An 8,480-nucleotide genomic window follows, 5' to 3' on the forward strand; every position below is an offset into this window, starting at 1 on the left:
CAGAAAAAGCACCCTTCAAAACAGAATGTTTTGATTTTCCAGTCAGAACAAATATCTTAACACTTGCCACCATCCTTAATGCCAATTAAAAAAATCAAATTTTAATGAAATTTCTCAAACTTGAGGGGAAACGTAACATTTTGTCCCAGACAAGTTATTCTGTTGGTCTTAGAGCTAACTGTAAAATTTATTTGCTCTTTCAGCTTGCTAAAATACATAAATCTTTGTTTTCTGAGTTGATCCATTAATTTCAATACTGGTTTACAAAATTGTCAGAGGCACGAACCAAGAAATAATAACAAGCAAACAAACAGCGATCTCATCCGACTCTACGTGGAAGGCTGGAGAGAGCACAAATGAGTGAACTGAGTTCAGGTGTTGACTTACACCACTACAAATTCAGCATGCAAGTGGGATGGGAAGATGAGACCATCTGGTCCAAAGAAGACCTTCAGCAATATGCTGCCTTTACAATGCTGCTCCAGCTTTCAGAATTCTCCAATTATGACAGGGATCAGAATTCGCCTGTGCCATTTCAATATATTGATTTTAGACCTTCTCAGTTTGTGAAGGTTGCACCTGATCTGCTGTGTCATTTCTTTCCATCATGAGCAATAAGCAGAATTGTGTCGGTACAGTGTCTCAGCAAGCCTTGGTCTCATCTCACTTTTACCGGCCTGAACCGTAACACGACTGCTATAATCAGGGTAGTTATATAAAATAACCCTGGGGCAGTCATTTCTCTTTCTTCCAAAATCAGGGCTGGAAATTCAGCAGCAATCCCCTGAGTTGGGAAAGGCTGCTTTTTCTTGGATTTCCTTGCATACCAGGAGCCAACTTGAAAGCCAAGACCTCACCCTGACTCACACACACAGGTTGCTTTGTTAATCAATATCAACGTTTCACTCCATTGCTTCTTCTTCCGGAAGCAATGAACCGACTACTTAAAGATGAAAAGTTGTACAAACTTGTACAAACAACACAATTTAAAGCACAATTTGCAATGCTTTAGTTCAAAACCAAAGATTTCCCCTCTGACTCACACCAAGGCTCCTTCAGTATCTCTCTTCTGCACTATATCCTTGGCAATTCCCACCAGCATACCTTGACGGCAAAGAATTTTCAAGATTTTCAAGTGGTGGATCACAAACATTTTTTTTTTAGTATCTCCATAACTTTTGGCATCTCACATTCACAAACTGCTCTGTTGAAAATACGACTTTGTGTTTCATGGTCACCTTTAGTGGATTCTTTCAGGAGACTGCAAACACCAAGAGAAGGTGAAAAATTGATGGATCTGGCAAGAACCATGGTGCAGATCTGAATGGGAATGCTGGCTTGCTGCCAAACATCAAAACTGCTATTGCTGCATGCCCTTTATACAGCACTGCCCCCTTCAAAGAATATCCCAGCCCCTTTGCAGCATAAATTATCAAGTTTACCTTGAACTGCAAAAATACATGATGTGCATAAAAATCTGATCTTGTTTACACTGCTGAGAAGCAAGACCCTCATTCATTGAAATTAGACTGTTATAAAAATAGTGTGAATGAAAGGGTGCTCTAGCCCTGTCTATTTTGGTAAGGGCTAAAAGTACCATTAGTCTGTAAAATGATGGGCTACTATCTGCTTTCAGAAGAACACCTGAGTTTCCAGTTGGGCAGGTAAAATATTGGTCAAGTTGCAAGGACAAGACACTCCCATAGCAGCTTCTTCTGTGGTTTCCTAGTTTCACATTCACTAGAAGAGCATGCTGGAGACAAGCATGGCAAAGAGAAAGTCTCTTTGGAGTCCGTAGTCCAATGTAAGTTAATGTGGCTCTACCATTTCTCTATGGTCAGTTTTGCATCAGAACAAAATGAGTCAATTTAACTCATTAAGGAGGTGCTGCTTTACATGTGGGACTAATTCAGAAATCAAGGGAGGGAACTACTTGCTTGCTGTGAGAAAATAAAGCTCCATTCAAGTTAATGGAGTTACACTAATTCACTTCCATGAGGATTTGCTCCCAGTTCTCAGAAGTATCAGCTCACAGTAGTTAATGGGCACTTTGGCATGGACTTAGGAAAGCCTCGGTATCATCCTGCTTAGTAGGTGGTGATATTAAAAATAAAACCAGGATAACATTGAACAGGTAAGCCATGTTTTTAGTATTATTCAAGACATGTAATCTGCAAAACAATTAGTTTATTAAAAATACACTACTACTGGATATTCCAGGTACAGTCTGTGTTGTGTCAGCCTGATGATATCTAAGTGGGTTATGCACTTCATGACTTGTCAATCCATAGTCATTCTGCTGTTATAAAGCTCTAAAATTGATCCAGTTAACTTTATCATTATCTAAAGCAAGAACCTGAGTGGCTGAACAAAGTGCTCTGAACTCTATGGCTCCATCCATCATCTTGTCCTAAGGACCTTGCTGTCTTGCTTTCTTGGAACTGGCTCCTGTTCAGAAAGAGATTAAGCAGCAAGTCTTCAAAAGCAAGATAAAAAGCAGAACTATGGGCTGTGCTTGGCTTTGTTCAGCAACTTTTACCTCCCTTCTTTGGAGGAAGGAGGAATGGCTGCAGAAGCCGGGCGCTGCAGCTGAACAAGGCACGGGGTAGAAGAAACCACAGTCGGAGAGAATAGTATGCGCTGGCATGCACTCAGTTACAACTGTGTTAACAAGCGGATGTTGTTCAGGGGAAACATGGTAATCAGGTTTATCTGCACACTGTCCCTGTTTAGGTTTCACAGCCGTGTCCCTTGTCCCTGCAGGAATTGGCTGAGACACCAGCTACTAACAATGGGAATAACCGGGCACCGTGCGCTCCTGGTGTCAGCCTGACCCTCCTTTGCTCTTTTATCACTACGTTAACTGAACGTATTTACCGTAAGAAAGTTCTAACACATCTAAACATTTCCTGCTGCCTGAAATACTTTCTGTCCAGTACAGATGAGAGAAGAGCAAAACTGAGAGAAATGCCCAAAGAAATTAGGAATTTCTAATGCCCTATGTGATGGCCAACCAGATAAGGTGTTCATTAAGGTCTTGCATGCTGGGGAGGGATATAACACAGAAGACTGATGTTGCTTAGCAGTGTTTGATGGACAAAAAGGGAAATCTTTTGGAAAGGGTCACTTCTGTCTACTGAAAGACCAGCAGTAACATTTATAAAGCAAACTAACAGCACAGCTAATGATACATATACACCAATAAGTCATACGATGGGCCTGATTTAAACGACACGCAACTAAAAGGTGCTGCTTAGGACAGCCCCAGCTGTGTGACCCTCGTAGCCGATCTGTCAGGATGCAGCAATTGAGTGCACATTGCTGACTCACAGCACTGGTGGGTGCTGGAAGGACTGGAAGGCAAAAATTCCAGGTGTATAAAGGCGCTGTTGCTCAGTTCAAGACATAATATGCTTCAGCGCATTAAAAAAAAAAAAAAAGTAGGTGCAGCAGCCTAACCCTCACTTCTTCCTTGCTATCCAGTCTCGGGGGCTGAATTTTATCTAGCCCTCCCTGGGAAAGGGTGAGGCAGTTCCTACTGCGTCTGCCTGGTAGGCTACTCTGTATATGGTTTGGGTCGCAACTGATTAATCCTTCATGGATTAATATGGGCTCCTACAGTGATGATTAAGGTGTCTGAGGAGGAAATGGGGGTAAGGTCTACATCTTCATTGAATGTGTTGTTCAGTTAGCTAAATGATAAACAGATCATCAGATACCTGTTAAAGTGTGATATAAGGCAATAGGCCACTAAATTGCCTTACTGATTTCTTCTGCTATTTGAACACCTTCCATGTAGACTCTCCAGGATATTCACAGCTCTTGGAGAAAGAAAGGATTAAGTTAAAAGTGCAAATACTAGATGAAGGGCACACAGAAAAGATGTGCCTGAGGGATTTGTTCTGTCCTGAGCAAGGTCAAAAGACTCCAAAGTTCTGAAGCAAAGGATGTCTCCAGAGATGTCCAAGTCCAGTAGGATCTTGCCTCTCCTTATTTAGAAGCAGACACAAATTCCTGAAAGCATACCCCAGAGTTTCAGCTTGTACATATTATTTTCATGTGTGATAATTGTGAACCTGGTTAAATGAGGCAGTTTCAATACGAGATTCCGGTGCTATTTCTTTCTGGTCCTTCCTGAATGATTTATATTAATTGTTCAGGAAAACCAGTATAAAAATACTGGTCCCTTGAGACTGCAGGCTTTGTGGCAGTCTCAAGCAGAGTACAAATAACTAGTTGTATATGGCTTAGCAGTGGGCATGCACTCTTATGCAATTCAAGTGGCCAGGAGTGGAGTATTTTACTCTTTCAGTTTAGGGCATCTGTCCAGGAATTACATGTTAAAGGGTTGAGAAATGAAATCCACTGGAGTAACTGATGTGCTGTTGTTGTTGGACTCACAGGGAAAGATTTCAGCCAAGATTCCTCCTCAGACATAGAGATCAATTTAACTGATGGCTCCTTTCTTGGAATCATGTTGCATCAAACATTTGAACTGCAAACAGCTTCGTCTCTGAAAGAGAGCTGCCGGATGGCCTGCGCATCGCACACAGGCACAGCTACTGCAAGGAAGGCTTTGCGTCGTGCATGATGCGGTCGCGGATGCTTGGACTAAGTGCTCGGCCGAGGTAAACTGGCACGGTCCTACTCACTTCAGTGACGTTATTGCAGTTCACGGTGGCTGTTTGACTTCTTCAGGGCTGCCTGGGGAAGGAAGGGCAGAGCATGGGGTTTGGGAGAGAAGCGGTGGATGGTTGTGGTGGGGTGATGTGCTGGGAGTTGCCTGAGATGGTGAAGTCTGGGCTGGGGGTTCATGTGTTTGCCTCCAAGCAAAGGCAGCGGTAGGTGTTAGCACTGATGGACAGCCCTGCATCATCTGAGAATTGGCCCAGTTTTTTATTCAGTGGCCATTTTTAAAAGCCTGACCCAGGTGACATCTCATTTCACCCAAGCACCTTGGTTACCCCTGAAAGGTGATGGCAGTAAGAGGTGTGACAACCACATCCTGCTAGCCAGGACGGGCATGGCCACCACTGAAACAGTGGCAAAAGAGACTGGGCAGCTGCCAGGTGGTCCCGAGTGCTGCGGCAGAGTTTGCTACCCTCCCTGTTAAAGCGAACGGGTGACAGCAGGGTTAAAGCACTTTACTGGGGGCTTTCCAAAAAATGTCTGCTTGCACATATCTATACAGCAGATTGAGTGCCTGGGACGTATAAATAAACTGCTTCCTGGCAGGTCATTTGAGATGGTGTAGGATGGTATGTTTTTCTATCATTCCTTCCAGTCCTGGAGATATGAGCTGATCTAATCACCAAAGATAAGCAACATCAGGTCTGGTCAGTATGGAGATGAGAGACTTCCAAGAAAAACACAGGTGCTCCAGGAAATGCCGCTGCTGATCCAGCGCTGCAGACAGCGCTGCATAGGGCTTCTGGAGCACGGCTGCAGCGGCAGCAAATCCTCTGGGAGAGCCATAAATCCCTGGCACTTCTCACGGGAATGGGGTGTTAACTCTTGTGTGTGTGCTGTCATGTTGTAATTCCTGCATGAGAGAGAGCTCCTGCTCTGTGCTGCTTCTCATGCAACAACTGACGTACCGGTGCGACTACGATGAGCACTCTTGGAGCCCTTCGCCATGGCTGTAGGGTGGTTTTAAGGGACACAAGTCTCTCAGATGAACCACAGTATGCGTCATTATTTGACTACTCAAAATATGACGTGCACCCTGTTGTTCCTTGTGCCTTGTTACCCCCCTGGCAAAAGGTGCACACGGTGCCTGGTGCAAACCAGCTACCCGGCTCCACCCTAGGGGAGGGTGAATGTCAGCTCTGAATTTGTATTTCTCAAGAATGAAAGATGATACGAGTTTATTATTACCTCTAGAAATGATGTTGCAATATTGGTCAGTCACCACTAGCAACTGACTCTGGATTTATTCTCCTTTCTTGTTTTGGGAGGAATGGATGGCAAAGCAGTACTTTAGAGATGAAGTCATACTTCATCTCTAAAGTACTGCTTTTTCATACTGTTTGGTGGTTGGGTTTTTTTTGGTGGGGTGGTTTTTTTTGGTGTTTTTTTTTTTCTTTCCTTCTGCTGGCAATTAAACTGGTAGACAAATATCTGACCTTACTGGAAGATTTAGGCAACCCTTGTGTTTTGAAGTCTCCCTCGTTTGCTAAAAAAACCTTGAATGTTGCAATTTTCCCAATTCTGAGAATACAACCTTCTGTGAATTAACATTTCACAGAAGCTGCAATTATGTATTTTGGAGGAGGAAAAGGTGGGAGGGAAAAAAAGAAGTGAAGAAGGTATTCGAAGAAATCTCAGAATTGTCTGTAGTCCTCACCAGATGCGTGAGGATGAGAAGTGGACACAATTTCTAATAAGGGAGCTGTGACAGTTGATTTCTCCAAGAGAAAGGTAGAGCTATATTATACCACAAGGCAGACTGAACAGCAGCCCAGTTTATAGTTTAAATGGCTTGGGAGCTTCCAGAAAAATCTTTTGCATCAAACCTTTACTACTATTGCCACCATGTGGTGAAATCCCACAAAAGGCTCCTCTAGCTGCCACAAAATGTATTTGTTCATTATGATTTGTCTCTTATCAACTGTATTTGGAGAGATTTAGAGATCACTATATTTTTAATAATGACTGGTATTACAATCTTTATTTTGCCTTCTCGGAGAAAGCCTTGCATTGGATGCAGCAAGCTCCTCCATCTTTTAAAGTCACAGCATCTGTAGTAAAGTTACCCAAAAGGAGTGGGCATTTTCAGCTGGACCCAAGCTCTGGGGACGAGGGACCCTCCAGCTTTCCCGCGCTGTTTCCAGCCTCTTCCTAAGTGTCTCAAGCTGTCGTTAATCCCCCTGTAACCAGCAATGTCATGGGTACTGCAACAAAAAAATGCGTTTCCATCCGGGAGAACTCCCCTAACCTATTTTTCCCGAAGACGCAGATGGACAACAGCAAGCAGCCGTTCCTCTGCTAACCCCCTGGCACCCGTCGTGGGGACTCGTAACCAGGCTGGAGAGTTTAAGCTGATGCAATAACCCCCATCACATGCAACGCCGTGTTGTGATGCTTGGAGGAAAAGACATTGGATGAACAGTAACCCGATGGGACTGAAACCGCAGGGCAATTCTGGTAGCTGTCTACAGAGCTCTACTTTGCTTCCTCTTAAAATACGTCTAATAGAGATTTTTCAGAGAGGAGAAGAGCAGCCAGATGCCTTACTACTAATGCAAACCTATAGGACACTTTTTTTTAAGGTTGCAAAGCCTGCATTTTCGTTATTTCAGCAGTTTGCCTAATATTTTAACCAGTGGGTTGGGGAATCCTCCTACAATGTTATGTCCCAGTTGGACTATCATGTCCATTTCCCCTCAGGTCTGGTTCCTCCACTGCTATTATGCACATTTTAGCAGATAAAACAGTTACCAAGCATTTGATCCATACATATCCCCATGCCATTTTCCTTCCAGTTAATCCTGACTTCTGTCCTGCCTTTTTTTCCTTAGTCACTTAAACCAGCCTGGTTTCAAACATTTAAACTGGGATACCAGTTTTGCCTTTCTCCCTTTGTATGGCCAAGGGCCTGTCCTGAGAGCAAGGGTAAGAGCAGGGATTGTGCCCAGTGCCCGTATTTTCCTGTGCTGTGGGTTATGTCTCAGAATAAAACTATCATCTAACAAGTCTGATGCCCCTATCCCTGCAGGTGGTCTAATGCACCTACTGTTTGCCCCATTCACAAGGCAGATTTATTGAAGCCTGTTTCCAGTTAGGCTCTTTTCAATGGGTCCTTAGTTTTTTTTGGATGGGAACTGAGTTCATCCCAGTTTAGTGTCTACAGTTAGTCACCCTACATCCCCTGTCACAGTCCACTTATAGAAATGAGCATTTATGGCACTATTCAGCTGACCCGATTGAGAAAGCTGCATCAACAGAGACAAGTCATGCTTAGACAGCAATGAGTATCTTGACTACATTTTCCTTAGTAGTAAAGGAAACCCAAAGGGCAATCTTGCATGTAGACACCATACAGATGCATATATCACCATATCTATCTATCTATCTATCTCTGCATGCAGTCCACTGCAATGAGCCCCATCTTCAGTCAGCCTTCCCCTCCCCTCCTTTGCAAGGGACGTCACTGGAAGTCTTGGCTGCTTCAACGTTGGCTTAACTCAGACCAGACCAGACCATGCTGCAGCTGCCTGTCCCTCTCCTGAACAAAGAGCTCCTCCAGGCATCAGCCAAGGATGGCTCCTGGGCTCCCACGTTCCTGCCCGCCGTGGGAACAGCCTGTCCCCTTCGCTGCCAGACAGCTCCAGTGACTGCCCTCCCTCCCTCTTCAAAAGTTCAACACGTCGGAGAGGAGACCCTAACTGATAGACATGGGGCGGGAAGGACCTGTGGTGGTTCTGAGGCCAAACTGGGGAAAAACAAGCAAAGCTGGGGGAGAAGCTGGTTGAAGTGAA

This window comes from Fulmarus glacialis, unplaced genomic scaffold, assembly GCF_000690835.1.
Source record: "Fulmarus glacialis isolate BGI_N327 unplaced genomic scaffold, ASM69083v1 scaffold7508, whole genome shotgun sequence".
NCBI classification, from domain to species: domain Eukaryota; kingdom Metazoa; phylum Chordata; class Aves; order Procellariiformes; family Procellariidae; genus Fulmarus; species Fulmarus glacialis.